Raw genomic sequence first — 18,824 nt, 5'->3', positions numbered from 1 at the left:
TTCGATGACAGGTTGTTTGAACTGCACTGCTATGCCATTACCATTTGCTAGTCATCTGCCTAACTCAGGATAGTTCTTACCGCCTCTCAGAGTTTATTTCACCTTCATCCTTCATTTTTAATTTATTTTTAAAAAATTCCTAAATTTTCATTTATTTCACAAAAATTAATATACAATAACATATTTCCAGACTAAAAAGAATAAATTTATTTTTTTACCCCTCTTTCTAAAAAAATAAAATCTCTATTTTATTCCATTTTTTTCTATTACCTTTATAATTAAATTATCAATAATTATTTATTAATAAAATTATTTTATTTTTATTAAATTTATTAATAAAAGTATTGATTATATAATTAAAATTTAATTACTTTAAAAATTTTTTATTATTATTGTTATCCGCCATAAGAATTCTCGACGCCTGAAGATGTGGTGAAACGGAGAAAGCGAGCTGGGAGGATAGCGCTGCTGGAGTGTTTATGAAGGATGAGGGTTGGTGAGATGGGCGGATGGGCAAGGAAATCGAGCGATGAGGACATGAGGTTGCTGCAAAAGCCAAGAAAGGAAAGTGTTGGCTTGAAGGAAGAGAAGTAAGCGTAGCAACAGCGGAGCGAGATGGATTCATGGCGGGTTGATGTGAGGTAGGATCTGCTTAAATTAATAAATTTTAAATTATTTAAATTTTATTTAATAACAATTAATAATAAATAAAGATTCATTTTCAGAGCTTCATTGTCTCTTTAAATTCTAAATATTATAAAAATTGCTAAAGTATGTTCATAGAAGAGAAGAACGTAAGCACTCTCTCATGCATCTTCTCCTCTCCTTTTTCTCTTTTTCTTTTTTCCTTTAAAATCTCCTTTTAGAGGTCACCAACGAGTTTTGCATCAATGGATACTTTCAAATGGATTTTTTCTTGTCCTTTTTATAGTTTTTTCTAATAAACTCATAAATAAATCTGTATACGTTTGCAATTAATCTGAATTTTTTTTTCATATTTATTTCTATTAAGAATATATATATATATATATATATATATATATATATATATATATATATATATATAATTCTCTCTTTAATATTAGAGTTTTTTTTAGTGAGTTTTTTTTTTTTTAATTTATATAGCGTAGAACAATACCTTATATATATACGTATGGAATATTAGTTAGCTTGAACGATTACAGGCAGAATCCATTCCTCAAAATTGAGGTACCAATTTTCTTTAGTCATACATGCATCACACTTGTGATAACAAGAAAGAGAGAATGAAAAATGGATTCATTGAACTTTAACTAATTTTCTAATTTATATTTGTTGCAGTATTTAAATAGGTTGTTTAGCAGTTTGGTGATAGACTTTAAATCTTCAAATACAAGTAATCTTTTATTAATAGAGTTTGATAGTGCGATTTACTTCTCCATTGACATTTAGTAATTTAATATCTTCTAGAATCACAGAAGTAGTAAGTTCTAAAAAATATAGTATTACATAAAAACTTTTTAATCATTGAAAATGAAAAAGAACTAATTTCTATATAAAAATGATTCTGCTTTACCTATGTCATCTCTAAACAAAAGATGAATATCTATGTTTATCATTTTTTTGGTTACGAGAAAATTATTTGTATTTATTTTATGATTCTCATTAATATAAAAAAAAAGGAAAAAAAAAAAGGTAAAGCCCTTCAAAATTTAAGTTGTTTTTATCTTTTATCACTAAAAAAGAACTAAAAGAAAAAAGAAAATTAGTAATCGAAAATTCGGTTTCAAAACATTGAAAATCGATTTTTAATGTCAGTTAAAAACCGATTTGAAACCGAAATAATCGATTTACAATTCGTAAGTTTCTAAATAAATTAAAAACGGAATATAACTTCCGTTTCTAATTCTGAAACCAATTTAAAACGGATATTTTCGTTCTAAAATTAAATACCGAATAACTTCGATTTTCTAAATCTGTTTCAAATTAGTAACAAAAAAATATCAATTTCTAATAATCTGAAACGGATTTTCGTTTCAAATCAATTTCTAATCAGAATAAAAATAAAACACTTTTTCAAATCGAAATATATTCGATTTTTAAATGAAAACAGGATTTATATTTCAAATCCGTTTCTAAACATAATAAAATAAAATAAAACTATTTTATTTTGAAACCAAATACTTTTTTGTTTTAAATTAAAAATGAAATTCAGTTTCTAATACGTTTTAAATTACTGTAAAAAATTTTATTTTTATTTATTTAAGGCATTATTTTTTTTATTGAAGCATATAATATATTATCAAATCTCAATAATACAAGAAAATCAAAAATTCTATCATAGATAAAATAAATAAAACATTGGAGAAAAGGATATCTTCATTATATTATGAAGTTCATAAATTTAATATATGTAAAGAAAAGTATACACTCGCAATGCAATTGAAACACTAAGAAATCCAATATAGACTCCAACCTACAACCTACAAACACTAAGAAATTACAAACTTCCATTCTGAAACCAATTTAAAACGGATATTTTCGTTCTAAAATTAAATACCGAATAACTTCGATTTTCTAAATCTGTTTCAAATTAGTAACAAAAAAATATCAATTTCTAATAATCTGAAACGAATTTTCGTTTCAAATCAATTTCTAATCAGAATAAAAATAAAACACTTTTTCAAATCGAAATATATTCGATTTTTAAATGAAAACAGGATTTATATTTCAAATCCGTTTCTAAACATAATAAAATAAAATAAAACTATTTTATTTTGAAACCAAATACTTTTTTGTTTTAAATTAAAAATGAAATTCAGTTTCTAATACGTTTTAAATTACTGTAAAAAATTTTATTTTTATTTATTTAAGGCATTATTTTTTTTATTGAAGCATATAATATATTATCAAATCTCAATAATACAAGAAAATCAAAAATTCTATCATAGATAAAATAAATAAAACATTGGAGAAAAGGATATCTTCATTATATTATGAAGTTCATAAATTTAATATATGTAAAGAAAAGTATACACTCGCAATGCAATTGGAACACTAAGAAATCCAATATAGACTCCAACCTACAACCTACAAACACTAAGAAATTACAAACTTCCGTTTCTAATTCTGAAACCAATTTAAAACGGATATTTTCGTTCTAAAATTAAATACCGAATAACTTCGATTTTCTAAATCTGTTTCAAATTAGTAACAAAAAAATATCAATTTCTAATAATCTGAAAAGGATTTTCGTTTCAAATCAATTTCTAATCAGAATAAAAATAAAACACTTTTTTAAATCGAAATATATTCGATTTTTAAATGAAAACAGGATTTATATTTCAAATCCGTTTCTAAACATAATAAAATAAAATAAAACTATTTTATTTTGAAACCAAATACTTTTTTGTTTTAAATTAAAAATGAAATTCAGTTTCTAATACGTTTTAAATTACTGTAAAAAATTTTATTTTTATTTATTTAAGGCATTATTTTTTTTATTGAAGCATATAATATATTATCAAATCTCAATAATACAAGAAAATCAAAAATTCTATCATAGATAAAATAAATAAAACATTGGAGAAAAGGATATCTTCGTTATATTATGAAGTTCATAAATTTAATATATGTAAAGAAAAGTATACACTCACAATGCAATTGAAACACTAAGAAATCCAATATAGACTCCAACCTACAAACTACAGTATTGAGCGATAAATATATCACAACAAATATAGATTACAATGTCACAAAAGTGAACCAAGGCATGTCTGGCCATATTTTTTCAGTAAATACCCATGCTAGCAAGAAGATCTGGACCATTTCACTCCATATTCATTCATGAATATTCTGGTCCCATAACAATATCTCTTCAAATCAAGGATAAAGCCATAATCTGCATCAAGGAAAAGCACCTCAATGAGTAAAAGTGAATGCAAAATTACTCTTAAGCAAATAGAAAGCAGGACAATTCCCTTTTCATTAGTTCAATATAAAGGACTTAAATCAGAAAATTTATAAGTATCAATAGTAGCAAATATTAATTCAATATAAAGGACTTCAAGCATTAATGTGTTAATTGGAAACTAAGCTCACTGATAAGCATATATCTGAATATTATAGTGCTAGTGTTGAAGACATTTCCAATCATGACCATAAACCAGCTAGTTTTCACAACTCATATTATACATACATATTCAACTAACAACTCAGATTATACATATATATTCAACTAATGAACCAATGTAAATAAAAGAAACAGCATCAACTCGTCCAATTGCAGTTTTAGCATCTCAGAATGACCAATCCCCCCCAATTCAAGGACGATCAAATCAATATATATATATCCAAAAATATGAAAAAACTAACTGTAGAAAAGCAAATGGCTTTTCTCAAAGACAATTATAGCTTAGATATATCAATTTAAGAAATGAATCCTATGTTCCATTATAGCTTAGATCACAACAATAAAATCATTTTGATTCAATAACATATGAATCAATTCACATTTACCATATGATGCTATTCTAAACAAAAATCCAACACCGATCATGCACCTTCTATTTATAAGGTTCCAATATCACACAGTAGGTATGAATAATTACAAATTTATTTGCATAAAAAAAAAATTGAACCAAATACTCTTCGGCAGCAGTTATAACTTTACGCTCATCAGCAAACTCCACAAATGCAAAACAAAGAACTGAATGTGGATCTCCACAGACTCGGCAATCAATGAGATCTCCATAACAAGTTCATGCAAAAGGTCATGCAGTTCAAAAGGAAAAAGGCAAAGGCAATGCAGCCAGGTATAAGTTTGGATTGAAGAAATTTTGATAATGTTGGATCTTTCCTCAAATTTATTTTATTAATGAGTATTATTTAACTTCCTATTTAGACTCTCCCTATCTAGGAACCCCTTTTTCAATTTGTTAATAATTTTCTTATTTGGGAGTGCTAAGCCTAATAGGACAGGCAATAGTGTTTAGTTTTAATTTTTCACATAGCTCCAAAAGTCTGGTATCATCAATGATTCATCATTCGTGTTTAAACCTTAGACCTGGTCCTTAACCACTTTGATAACTATATATCTTAATTCCTGGCCATTTCAATTATTTAAACTGTAATTAACACTGCAAACCATGCCATTGTGCAGCTAGCAAATTATATATTCGCCAACTTTTAGCCTACAATCTCACATGCCATTACCCACAGGTTTCAAAATTGTTATTGCCTCAATTTCATAAGCTTTTCTGAATAGTTGGAGTGTTTTATTCAGATAGAGGATTACAAAGAATTTAGGAGGCAATATTTATCTATACCTTATAGGAGGCAAACATGAAGTGCAGAATGCTTTTGCCTAAAATATGGAAGCTGAAACCATTCTTCATTTAAATTCATAAACAAGACATCAAACAGAAAAGGACACACCTTGTTTACACTGGGAACCAACTCCTGCAATGCCCTTATTCTTTCGGCTATTCTTTCTCTACACAACTGTGACAAATAAAAAGGAATCAAGAGTGATTGTGCCATTACCATGAGAAAAGATCAAATGACTTTAAGGATGGGAAAAGAAAAATAAACATATGGCTCTTGTGCCAAAGCCAACCAGGTGTTTATACTACCATCAGTAAGAGCCTCATATTTTTTTATATGAACAAAGACTCTGACAGCCAAAATCAAATGTAACCACACTTGCAGAAGTGGGAAAAATTAAATAGAAGCATTTGATCTTAAAACAATAAGTCCACATTACAACTTTAGGATGAGCTAGTTATGAGCACATCGACTAAATCAGAGTAGGGGGTCAACACACACACCCCACCCCCCACCACACCCCCACAGACACCCACCCCCCCCCCCTCCCCTCCAAAACAAATTCTCATAAGATGGTTCCCGCCAACTAAGCATCAATCTTTTTTCACATATTAGTGGAAATGGTTCAAATGACTTCATACACAGAAAAAACATTATCCTAATGAGTTTACAAACACTGTTTTAAAAAAAAAATCTTTAATCACTAGCAGGCTAGATTAAGTTCAAATGCTTGACTGATCATTAATGCACAAGCCAATCAATCAAGAAAAAACCACTTTTAAAATACAATTGCATCCAAATCACATGCTGAGCAGACATTTTCTAGCTTTGACGCTAATGAGTAAGAGAACCTCTATTTTACTCTTAAACAGAGATTTCAAATTATGATTCTCAACTCTCACTTTTGAGTTTATACGTAGTCATTCAGGAATCACGGTCTTGTTTTCTTTTTTTTTTCTTTTTTTTTTTTTAATTTAAAAAGCTGAAATTACATCTACACACTTGATAATATTATACTTTTCATGATAGTTGTCCTTGTCTTACTACATTAGACATACCCGCTCAGCAATGCTGTGTGGATCTGTGGCCTGTCCTCTTCTAGCCCGGACCCTGGGGCGCACTGTGGGTGGATGAGGGGCCGCAGCCACAGTTGTGGGCATTGGCTGACCATGAAAAACCTGCAAAAATATGATAATTACATCAAGGACAAAGTTACAGTATAAGATTGATCATTTCACCAACACCACCCAATCACATGAAGGAGAGAAAAGCTAGGAAACCAAATAAATAAAATGATTATATATTGGAAACTGCATACGAAAAATATAACACCAAGCAATAAAACCTTAATCTCGAACACCTCAATAGTCGGGTTCCCGAAGCATGACCCGGAGAAGATCAAACTGGCATTGGAGGACACGAACTCGCTCCTCTGGGTAGAGCCACAGGGGACAATGTTTTCAATGCCATCATCTGGGACATGGTGGTGGATCCTTCGTATCAGGGGATTGGATTAGGGAAGGCTGTGATGGAGAGACTTGTACAGGAGTTGTTAGAAAAGGGGATTGTGAACATTGCTTTGTATTCAGAACCCAGACTTATTGGCTTTGTTTTTTTCTCTAGTTAGGAAAGGGGAGAGCACATGGCAAATACGAGGCGGCACAACACTACGGGAGAAAAAGTGTTAGGGTTTGCTATAAAGAATAAGGACGATTTATGCTAGAGATTAGAGGGTCAAGATTTGGTTTGGATAACTTGGACGGTTAAGATCAGGGGAGGGGCTTCTTTGATGAGTTTCATTCAATTTAAAACCACATAGGATTGAACCAAATAACATAGTAGATTTTGGATTTGAGAGAAAGAGGGCAAAAGCGACTGTGAGAATAAAAAGAGATGGTATTTTAATTTTATTGAAAAAAATAGCAATTAGAAACTGACAGATATTAGTTTCTAATTTGAAATAGAATAGTTTTGAAATAAAAAATAATCAGTTTGTAAATATAATTGACAATATATTAATTTTTGAAAATAACTTTATTTTGAATCTAAAAGCAATCGATTTCTATTTTTAATGTTAAAATTTAATAAATAAAATAAAAATTATATTAATTTAGAAATCGATATAAATCGATTTATAAATATAAACAGAAAATAATTTCATTTTGAAACCGAAAGTAATCGTTTTCTAAATTAAGAAAAAAAAATTATAAACCAACTAGAATTGGTTTCTAAGTGTAAATATAGAAATTAGAAACCGACAGCTATCGGTTTCTGTTTTTTACTTTAAAATTTAATAAATAAAATATAAATTATATTAATTTTGAAACCGATATAAATAGGTTTCTAAATATAAATAGAAACAACTTCATTTAAAAAGGAAAAAACAATCAATTTCTAAATTAAACAAAAAGAAATTAGAAACCAACTATAATCCGTTTCTAAATTGACTTTAAAATTTATGAAATAAAATATACAATAGATAAATTTTGAAACCGAAAACTTTCGATTTCTAAGTGTAAATATAAAAATTAGAAACCAACAGGTATCAGTTTCTATTTTGACTTTAAAATTTAATAAATAAATAAAAATTACATAAATTTTGAAACCGATATAAATCATTTTCTAAATATAAATGGAAAACACCTTTAAAATCGAAGTATTAGTTTCTAAATTGTCACGACCCAAAATTCTGAACCGTGACCGGCGCATAATTTAAGTATTCTTAAATCATGCAAGCCTTATCAGAGTATCTTGAATGAATATATTGTCACTTACTAATCCCAAAAATGGACAAAATCCAAATAAAAGAAATGCTGAATAAACATCATAAATATCCCATAAGTAAACTGCGGAGTCTCTACAGATTTCAAATAAAAACTTAAACTGTTCAATAAACTAAACTAATTATTAGCCCGAGAAAACATGAATTCGGGCATACCATGAGAACAAATCAAAGTTGTCCCTCTCGGAAAATGGGTGAATATTTTGATCATTTCCGAATTCTACCGATCCAAACGGATAATGCAGAGAAAACGTGGTTTGAGCTAGATGCTCAGTGAATGATAATTATAGCACACAACGGAATAGAAACAGGCAGACGCTTGATTAATTTCACAATAAATTTCTATTCAATAAAATAATGCTCATCTTTGTCAAAATCATTAATAAAATAATTTCAGAAACATATATATAAAATAAATTCATTCAATACAATTTTTATGGTACGATTGCACCGGGTGATGATACCCCACATCACCAAAGGTCGGATGGTAAGCGCTACGGATATTAGATACATTCCTCCTCCTTCACATATATCAATGCATATGATACTAATGCAAACCATAAAGTGCAATGATGCATGACTCAACAATGAAACCTAATACCGTGATAGTCTACGCGGCGAGGCCAAATAGTAGATACAGAAACTGGGCACAGGTAGCAATTCAAAACAGAAAAATTAATTTGTACAAATCAATTAAAAAATTTTATAGTAAATAATAATCGATAGTGCAATTCTAATAGTGTATTTCAATAGTTTAGAGTCAATAAAATCAAATCAATCTCAAATCAATTCAATGAAATCAAATCAATCTCAAATCAATTCGACACATCGATAAATTTTATAGTCAAATATCAATTAATATAAATATATTAAAGGCACATTCTGGAATCCTAATGGGTCTAATCTTTGAGATAGTTGGCAAAATCAATTATTTAATCAAAATCAAATAAAATTCAATAATAAAATAAAACTCTAGAAAATCACATATAAAATCATTGTTAAAATATTGATTTAAAATTTTATTTAATAACAAACTTAATGCTAAGAAATTTTAAAAGGGACAAAAACAGTGCCATGTACTATAAGTACTACTCACCGAACCTCCAAGACAATAATTATTTTCAATGAAAGAGAGACAATTTCAATCGATCGATCAATATTTTAATCTCCCACATAACCAAAAAATAAAATAAAAATATAAAAAAATAATAAAATAAAAAAACTTTTATATATATATATATATATATATATATATATATATATATATATATATATATGACGAAAAACAAATATATATATATATATATATATATATATATATATATATATATATATATATATATATATATGAACAGGGACGCCTCAATTGTTATGTGAACAGGGATGCTTCCAAAAACAAATATATATATATATATATATATATATATATATATATATATATATATATATATATATATATATATATATATATATAGATTTGACGCGACAATTGTTATGTGAACAGGGACGCTTCCAAAAACAAATATATATATATATATATATATATATATATATATATATATATATATATATATATATATATATATAATAATTAATTATTATCTAATAATAATTATGATCAATCCAATTTAATATTAATGATCGAAAATAAATTTTTTTTTTTTAGAGTAGTTGTAACAGATCAAGAAAATAAAATAAAATTAAATTCACCAATTATTGAATAAGGAATGAGAATTCTTACCTTGAAAACAAAATCGAATGTGATGAATAGAGAAGTAAAAATTTAAGGATTCTCTGTTGAGAGTATTTGATAGAAAAGGAGGTGACAAATAGGTTTTGAGAGTAAAATTTAGCAGAAGAGATTATTAGGGTATATATATATTTCAAGAGTTCTATTAGGTGTAGAATGGGCTAAGAGTTATTATTGAACTGGGTTGTTCAAATTGCAGATATATATTTAATTTCAAAAATAATATATATATATCTAAAAATAAATAAGCAGACCATCAAATAAAAATATATATATTTTTTTTATAAATATATTGAATTATTGTTAACTAATTAAAATAAAATAATAATAAATAATAATTGTATATGGGTTTTCACATACTTCCCCCCTTAAAAAAATTCGGTCCCCGAATTTGGATAGACAAAAATTCTAACCTGAAGAATCAAATAAATGAGGATATTTGGCTCGCATTTCAGATTCTGCCTCCCATGTGGCCTCACTACTTGAGTGATTATGCCACAAGACTTTGACCAAAGCCACTTTCTTAGATCGGAGTTTCCTAATTTGTCGATCTAAAATCTTTACTGGTTGCTCCTCATATGACATATCATCCCTAAATTGCATGGTTTGAGGTTGTAAAATATGAGATGGATCTGGTACATACTTCCTAAGCATAGAAATATGAAAAACTGGATGTACATGTGCAAAACCAGGTGGAAGGGCTAAACGGTAAGCAACTGCTCCAATTCTCTCCAAAATTTCAAATGGACCAACAAAACGAGGGCTAAGCTTCCCTTTCTTCCCAAACCTCATGATTCCTTTCATAGGGGAAACTCTCAGAAATACATGATCACCAATCATAAATTCTACATCTTTACGCTTAGGATCAGCATAACTTCTCTGTCGACTTTGAGCAGTCAAAAGTCGATCACGAATTAGTCGAACCTTCTCAAGTTAATTGTATCAACTCTGGTCTAGTAAGCCTTCTTTCTCCAACTTCTTCCCAACAAACCGGTGACCTACACTTTCGACCATATAATGCCTCATATGGAGCCATCTCTATACTTGCCTGATAACTGTTATTGTAAGCAAACTCCACTAAAGGCAAATGATGATCCCAACAGCCACCAAAATCCATAACGCACGCACGAAGCATATCCTCTAATGTCTGTATGGTCCTTTCTGACTGTCCATCCGTCTGAGGGTGAAAAGCAGTACTAAAGTCTACTCGTGTTCCTAAAGCTTCTTGGAATTTCTTCCAAAATCGAGAAGTAAACTGAGTACCACGATCAGAGACAATGGAAACTGGAACTCCATGAAGACTAACAATCTTATTTATATACAATCGCAAGTTTAGCAAAGTCATATGTAGTCTTCACAGAAGGAAATGAGCAGATTTTGTCAATCTGTCCACTATCACCCAGATTGCATTGTAACCACCTCGTGTACTAGGTAAACCCACAACAAAGTCCATGGCAATATGCTCCCACTTCCACTCGGGAATAGGCAATGGCTGAAGTAACCCAGATGGTCTCTGATGTTCTGCCTTAACCTGCTGACAAGTCAAACATTTAGCAACAAAGTCTGCAACATCCCTCTTCATGCCACCCCACCAATAATGCTCCCTTAAATCACGGTACATCTTAGTTGAACCTGGGTGTACTGTGTAAGCAGAATGGTGTGCCTCCTCCATGATTTCTCTTCTCAACTCATCAACATTGAGGACACAAAGTCTAGTGCCATAACGAAGAACTCCATCATCATTCAACATGAATCCTTGAGCTTGGCCTTGATGAATATTATCTATAATCTCACACAGCTGAGAATCCCTCTTTGAGCAAACCTTAATTCGATCAATCAAGATAGGCCTAACTCGAAAATGTGCTAAGAATGATCCAGCTATGATTTCAAACTCTACTCCCTGATCTAGCAACTCATGTAATTTACCAATCAAAGGCCTCATCTTGGTAGATATATGGGCTAAACTACCAGAAGACTTCCTGCTTAGAGCATCAGCCACTACATTAGCTTTTCCAGGATGATACTGTATGGTGCAATCATAATCCTTTAACAATTCTACCCATCTCCTTTGCCTAAGATTAAGATCACGTTGGTCAAAAATGTATTTGAGACTTTTGTGGTCAGTGAAGATTTCACAAGTCTCACCATACAGATAGTGCCTCCAGATTTTCAAAGCAAAAATTATCTGACCATTTCCAAATCATGAGTTGGATAATTCTGCTCGTGTCTTTTCAACTGACGAGAAGCATATGCAATAACTCATCCATGTTGCATCAAAACACATCCTAAACCAATCCTAGAAGCATCACAATATACTACATAACCCCCTGATCCGGATGGAAGGGTTAACACTGGTGCTGTAGTTAAACAAGTCTTAAGCTCCCAAAACTTTTTCACAAGCCTCGGACCATTGAAATTTCACATTCTTCTCGTGTCAACTTAGTTAAAGGTGCCGCATACGAGAAAAGTCTTGAACAAACCGTCTATAATACCCTGCTAAACCCAAGAAACTACAAATCTCTGACACAGTTGTGGGTCTAGGCCAATGAAGCACTGCCTCAACTTTCTTCTTATCAACGCACACCCCATCCTTAGATACTGTATGGCCTAGGAAAGCCACCCTATCTAACCAAAACTCACATTTTGAGAACTTGGCATATAGCTTGTGTTCTCGTAAGGTCCAAGGACAATTCTCAATTCTTGCTCATGCTCCTCCTTACTCTTTGAGTACACTAGAATGTCATCGATGAACACTATAACAAATTGATCTAAGAAAGGCTTGAAAACTCTGTTCATGAGATCCATAAAAGCGGCCGGAGCATTGGTAAGACCAAAAAACATTACAAGAAATTCATAGTGTTCATACCTAGTCCTAAAGGCTGTCTTGAGTATGTCTTCTTTCTTGACCCTCAATTGATGATACCCAGATCGAAGATCAATCTTGGAAAAATACTTTGCACCTTGAAGTTGGTCAAACAGGTCATCTATGTGTGGAAGAGGATACTTATTACGCACAGTTACCTTATTCAATTGCCTATAATCAATGCACATTCTCAAAGACCCATCCTTCTTCCCCACAAATAACACAGGAGCACCCCATGGAGAAACACTAGAGCGAATAAACCCCTTATCTAGTAGGTCATGTAGTTGCTCCTTTAACTCCTTAAGTTCTGCGGGTGCCGTATGATAAGATGGCATAGATATGGGCTCAGTTCCAGGAACTAAGTCTATACCAAACTCTACCTCTCGCTCTGGGGGTAAACCTGATAAATCTTCTGGAAACACATCAGGAAACTCCTTAACCATGTAACATTCTCCAAACCTGTACCTTCTACCTGAACATCTCTAACATAAGCTAGATACCCTTTACACCTCTTTCGCACTAATCGTCTAGCACTCACTACGGAGATAAGATTACTAGAGGTTGTACTGCGATCTCTCTGAAATTGAAATTCTGCCTCCCTAGGAATTTTAAAGAGTACAACTTTATTATGACAATCCAATGAAACGTGATAAGTGGTTAACCAATCCATGCCTAAAATCACATCAAACTCAAACATATCTAAAGAAACAAGACCTGTAGCTAATTCCTTATCTCCAATATGAACTATACATCCCCTATACACCATATCAGTGTCTATTATGCCCTTATAGGTGTTGATATAGATAAAGGATACTCTAACAAAGTAGGTGGTGTACTAAATATTATGGAAAAGTATGGAGAAACAAAGTAATGGTTGTGCCCCAGTCTTAGCCATAGGTGTCTGTTCAGATGTCTGATTAATAGTTTGAAGTGGTACCTCCCTTGTTGGATCAAGGTTTGCACCATTAAGACCCTTGGCCCTAGCTCTCCTCTTTCGTTTAACAGACTCAGGCACCTATTCATTTTAATAAACAAGTATTAAATCTGAAAATGTGAGTCAAATTAAGACAGGTGAAAAAGTACGAAGGACGCAGATATCTGAAGCAATGATAAACTGAAAAGACATTAAGGATCCTATGCTCCGCAAGTTTACTAGACCTCAACCGAGCTCTGATACCAACTTTGTCACGACCCAAAATTACGATCAGGACCACGCATAATTTAAGTATTCTTAAATCATGCAAGCCTTATCAGAGTATCTTGAATGAATATATTGTCACTTACTAATCCCAAAAATGGACAAAATCCAAATAAAAGAAATGCTGAATAAACATCATAAATATCCCATAAGTAAACTGCGGAGTCTCTACAGATTTCAAATAAAAACTTAAACTGTTCAATAAACTAAACTAATTATTAGCCCGAGAAAACATGAATTCGGGCATACCATGAGAACAAATCAAAGTTGTCCCTCTCCAGAAAATGGACTGAATATTTTGATCACCGCAATTCTTACCGATCTCAAACAGATAATGCATGAGAGAAAACGTGGTTTGAGCTAGATGCTCAGTGAATGATAATTATAGCACACAACGGAATAGGAACAGGCAGACGCTTGATTAATTTCACAATAAATTTCTATTCAATAAAATCATGCTCATGCTGTCAAAATCATTAATAAAATAATTTCGTAAAACATATATATAAAATAAATTCATTCAATACAATTTTTATGGTACAGTGCACCAGGGTGATGATACCCCACATCACCAAAGGTCAGATGGTAAGCGCGCTACCAGATATTAGATACCTTCCTCCTCCTTCACATATATCAATGCATATGATACTAATGCAAACCATAAACTGCAATGATGCATGACTCAACAATGCAACCTAATACCGTGATAGTCCACACGGCGGGGCCAGATAACAGAAACAGATACTGGGCACAGGTACCAATTCAAAATAGAAAATCAATTTGTACAAATCAATTAAAAAAATTTCAGATAGTAAATAATAACTGATAGTGCAATTCTAATAGTGTATTTCAATAGTTTCAGAGAGTCAATAAAATCAAATCAATCTCAAATCAATTCAATGAAATCAAATCAATCTCAAATCAATTCAGTGACACATCGATAAATTTTATAGTCAAATATCAATTAATATAAATATATTAAAGGCCTGTTCCCGGAATCCTAATGGGTCTAATGCTGAGATAGTTGGCAAAATCAATTATTTAATCAAAATCGAAATAAAATTCAATAATAAAATAAAACTCTAGAAAATCACATATAAAATCATTGTTAAAATATTGATTTAAAATTTTATTTAATAACAAACTTAATGCTAAGAAATTTTAAAAGGGACAAAAACAGTGCCATGTACTATAATTACTACTCACCTGGAACCTCCAAGACAATAATTATTTTCAATGAAAGAGAGACAATTTCAACTGACTGACTGAATATTTGAATCTCCTACATATCCAAAATATAAAATAAAAATATTAAATAATAATAAAATAAAATAACTTTTATATATATATATATATATATATATATATATATATATATATATATATATATATATATATATATATATATATATATATATATATATATATATATATATATATATATATATGAACAGGGACGCAGACGGGACGCGACAATTGTTATGTGAACAGGGACGCTTCCAAAAACAAATATATATATATATATATATATATATATATATATATATATATATATATATATATATATATATATGAACAGGACGCGACAATTGTTATGTGAACAGGGACGCTTCCAAAAACAAATATATATATATATATATATATATATATATAATAATTAATTATTATCTAATAATAATTATGATCAATCCAATTTAATATTAATGATCGAAAATAAATTTTTTTTTTTTAGAGTAGTTGTAACAGATCAAGAAAATAAAATAAAATTAAATTCACCAATTATTGAATAAGGAATGAGAATTCTTACCTTGAAAACAAAATCGAATGTGATGAATAGAGAAGTAAAAATTTAAGGATTCTCTGTTGAGAGTATTTGATAGAAAAGGAGGTGACAAATAGGTTTTGAGAGTAAAATTTAGCAGAAGAGATTATTAGGGTATATATATATTTCAAGAGTTCTATTAGGTGTAGAATGGGCTAAGAGTTATTATTGAACTGGGTTGTTCAAATTGCAGATATATATTTAATTTCAAAAATAATATATATATATCTAAAAATAAATAAGCAGACCATCAAATAAAAATATATATATTTTTTTTATAAATATATTGAATTATTGTTAACTAATTAAAATAAAATAATAATAAATAATAATTGTATATGGGTTTTCACATAAATTGAACTAAAATATATTAGAAACCGACTAGAATCCGTTTTTAAATTGACTTTAAAATTTATGAAATAAAACATAAAATAGATAAATTTTGAAACCAAACGCTATTGATTTCTAAGTGTAAACATACAAAGTATAAACCGATAAGTGTCGGTTTCTATTTTGACTTTAAAATTTAATAAATAAAATAAAAATTACATTAATTTTGAAACTGATATAAATCGGTTTCTAACTATAAATAGAAAATACATTTATTTTGATACCAAAAGCAATTGGTTTCTAAATTAAACTAAAATAAATTAGAAATTGACTAGAATCGGTTTCTAATATGACTTAAATATAATAGACTAGTTTTGAATCTTTAAATTAAAAACGGAGTATAATTTAGTTTAAAAAATCGATTTCTAAACAGATGTTAAATTTGCCGCCAAATTTTAGCATAAAATTTAGAAACCGATTATGTTCCGTTTCAAATTTCTGTTTCAAATCGGTTGCTAATTGGTCTCTGACATAATTAACTCATTATACTCAATTTGTGTTTCAAAAGTAATTTTAAATTACAAATAGACATAGGTTCGTTTCTAAATTCAGTTTCTGCTTCGATATTTTCTTGTAGTGTCGGTTGCTAATCAATTTAGCAACCAATTCAATCAATTGCAATAAATCTAGTTGCAAATAACAACCGACTACCAAATCAATTACAAATAACAGCCAATAACTAAATCGGTTTTTAAATTAATTAAACTTAAAAAATAAAATTTTTGATAAAAAACTATTAGCAACCAATTCAGCAACTAAAATCGATTGCTAATACCAATCGATACATAATTAGTGGCAAAAAATTTGGTGTCTTTAATTTTATAATTTTGTAATTATTTTGTAAATCGATTGCTATCTGTAACTAATTTAGCAACCGAAAAGTCAGTTGTTAATTTTAAAACAAATTATAAAAAAAATTAAAATTTCAAATTAGAAATAAAAAATTCAAATAAATAAAATTTTCAAAATTACTAAAATAATAAATTATTAATCAAAATTAGCGCTAAAAATTAATATGAAAATATTATAAAAAAATTACTAGTAATAACTATTATAAAAAATATTAAGAAAAAATTAAATTTAAAAACATATTTATAAGCAAATTATATATATATATATATATATATTATAACAAAAATTTGCTAGAAATTAATACTATAAATAATTTACCAACAAAAATATAATTGTACAAAAATTTTTATTTTATGCAAAAAAGATAAATTAAATAAAAAAAAGAAAAAAAATGATGAAAAAAATAGATGAGAAAGAAAAGATAATGAAGAAAATAGAAGATAATGAAGAAAATAGAAGATAATGAAGAAAATATATAATAAAGAAAAAGATGATGAGAAAGAAAATAGATGAGAAAGAAAAATACGGTGAAGAAGAAAATATATGAGAAAGAAAAAGATAAATAAGAAAATAGATAAAAATAATAATAAAAATGTAGGCGAGAAAGAAAAAATGATGGAGAAAATATGTTAGAAAAGAAAAGTTAATGAATAAAATAGAAGAGAATAAAAAAGATTATGAAAAAAATGATAGAAAAGAGAAGAAAGAGAGAAAATATGAGTAACGGAAAAAGAAAATAAGTAGTAGAAAAAAAAATAAATAGTAGTTTATATAAGCGAATTAGCAACTAATTTTAACAATCGATTATCGGTTACTAATTTTTTAAAAAATTGAACGAAAATTTTTTTGAAAAAAAATTTTACAACTTATTCGCAATTGATTGTAAAATCAATTACTAATAGTAACCAATTTCAATTGGTTGTAAAAATTAGTTGCTGTTAGAAACGGATTAGTAAATCGGTTGCAAATAAAAAAAAGAATAAAAAATTAGATAAGAATTTTTGAGAGAAAAAATTAGTTGTAAAAATTGATTGCTATTAGCAACTGATTCATAAATTAGTTGCAAATCGGAAAAAAAAAAGAAAATTGAGCGAGAATTTTCTTGGAGAAAAAATTTAGCAACCGATTTATAATTGGTTGCAAAAATCGGTTGCTATTAGTAACCGATAAAAAATTGATTGCATATAACAATCGATTTTAGCAATTGATTGCTAATTTTTGCAATCGATTGCAAATTGGTTATTAACTCTGAAGTCAATTAAAATAATTTTTTAATTTAGCAATCGATTTCCTAAATCGGTTACCGTTAACAATCAATTTTAAGATTGGTTGCTATTAGCAATCGATTTCTTAATCGATCACTAATAGTATATTTAATATTTTTTTTAATATCGATTAGCGATCGATTTAGCAATTAATTATAAATCGATTGCTATTAGTAACCGATTTTAATAATTAATTATACTTGATTGCTAATAACAATAGATTTAGTAACCGATTCTTGAATTGACTACTAAATTTTTTAAAAATTAATTATTTTACTAAAAAAAAAAAAACAAATCGATTATAAAAGTAGTTATTGATGGCAACGATTTCAATCAATTGCATTAATAAGCTTCAAAACTAGTGTATATTATAATTACTAATTAACTATAATCCAGTCGTATAATTTTAGAAGTACAAATTAAATATTTCCCTCAAATGAGCTAGCTACAACATGGGAAGTACAGTGTTAATTCATAAATTACATAATTAGTCTATTAGGGGAAAAAAAGGGCTGCGTGATCAAGGATGAAAATGCACCTCATCATATTCGGCTGGGCACGGCAACCTAATAAATTAGATGGACCTACTCAAAACCGA

The 18,824-nt window shown here is 29.0% G+C and overlaps 1 long non-coding RNA gene across 1 annotated transcript; it reads right to left on the bottom strand.

Annotated features, from left to right (window-relative positions):
* Window positions 1-3,575: 3,575 nt before the first annotated feature.
* LOC110657917 (uncharacterized) lies at window positions 3,576-6,907 on the bottom strand. The gene is made up of 3 exons (XR_002495464.2): window positions 6,363-6,907; window positions 5,416-5,481; window positions 3,576-3,880 (listed from the first exon to the last, which is right to left on the bottom strand). It is a non-coding gene; the product is annotated as an uncharacterized LOC110657917 (long non-coding RNA).
* Window positions 6,908-18,824: the final 11,917 nt, after the last annotated feature.

The sequence above is a fragment of the Hevea brasiliensis genome, chromosome 2 (assembly GCF_030052815.1).
Source record: "Hevea brasiliensis isolate MT/VB/25A 57/8 chromosome 2, ASM3005281v1, whole genome shotgun sequence".
Classification (NCBI taxonomy): Eukaryota; Viridiplantae; Streptophyta; class Magnoliopsida; order Malpighiales; family Euphorbiaceae; genus Hevea; species Hevea brasiliensis.
Note: the sequence above shows the minus strand (reverse complement) of the source record. Positions and strands in the feature narration are given on the sequence as shown.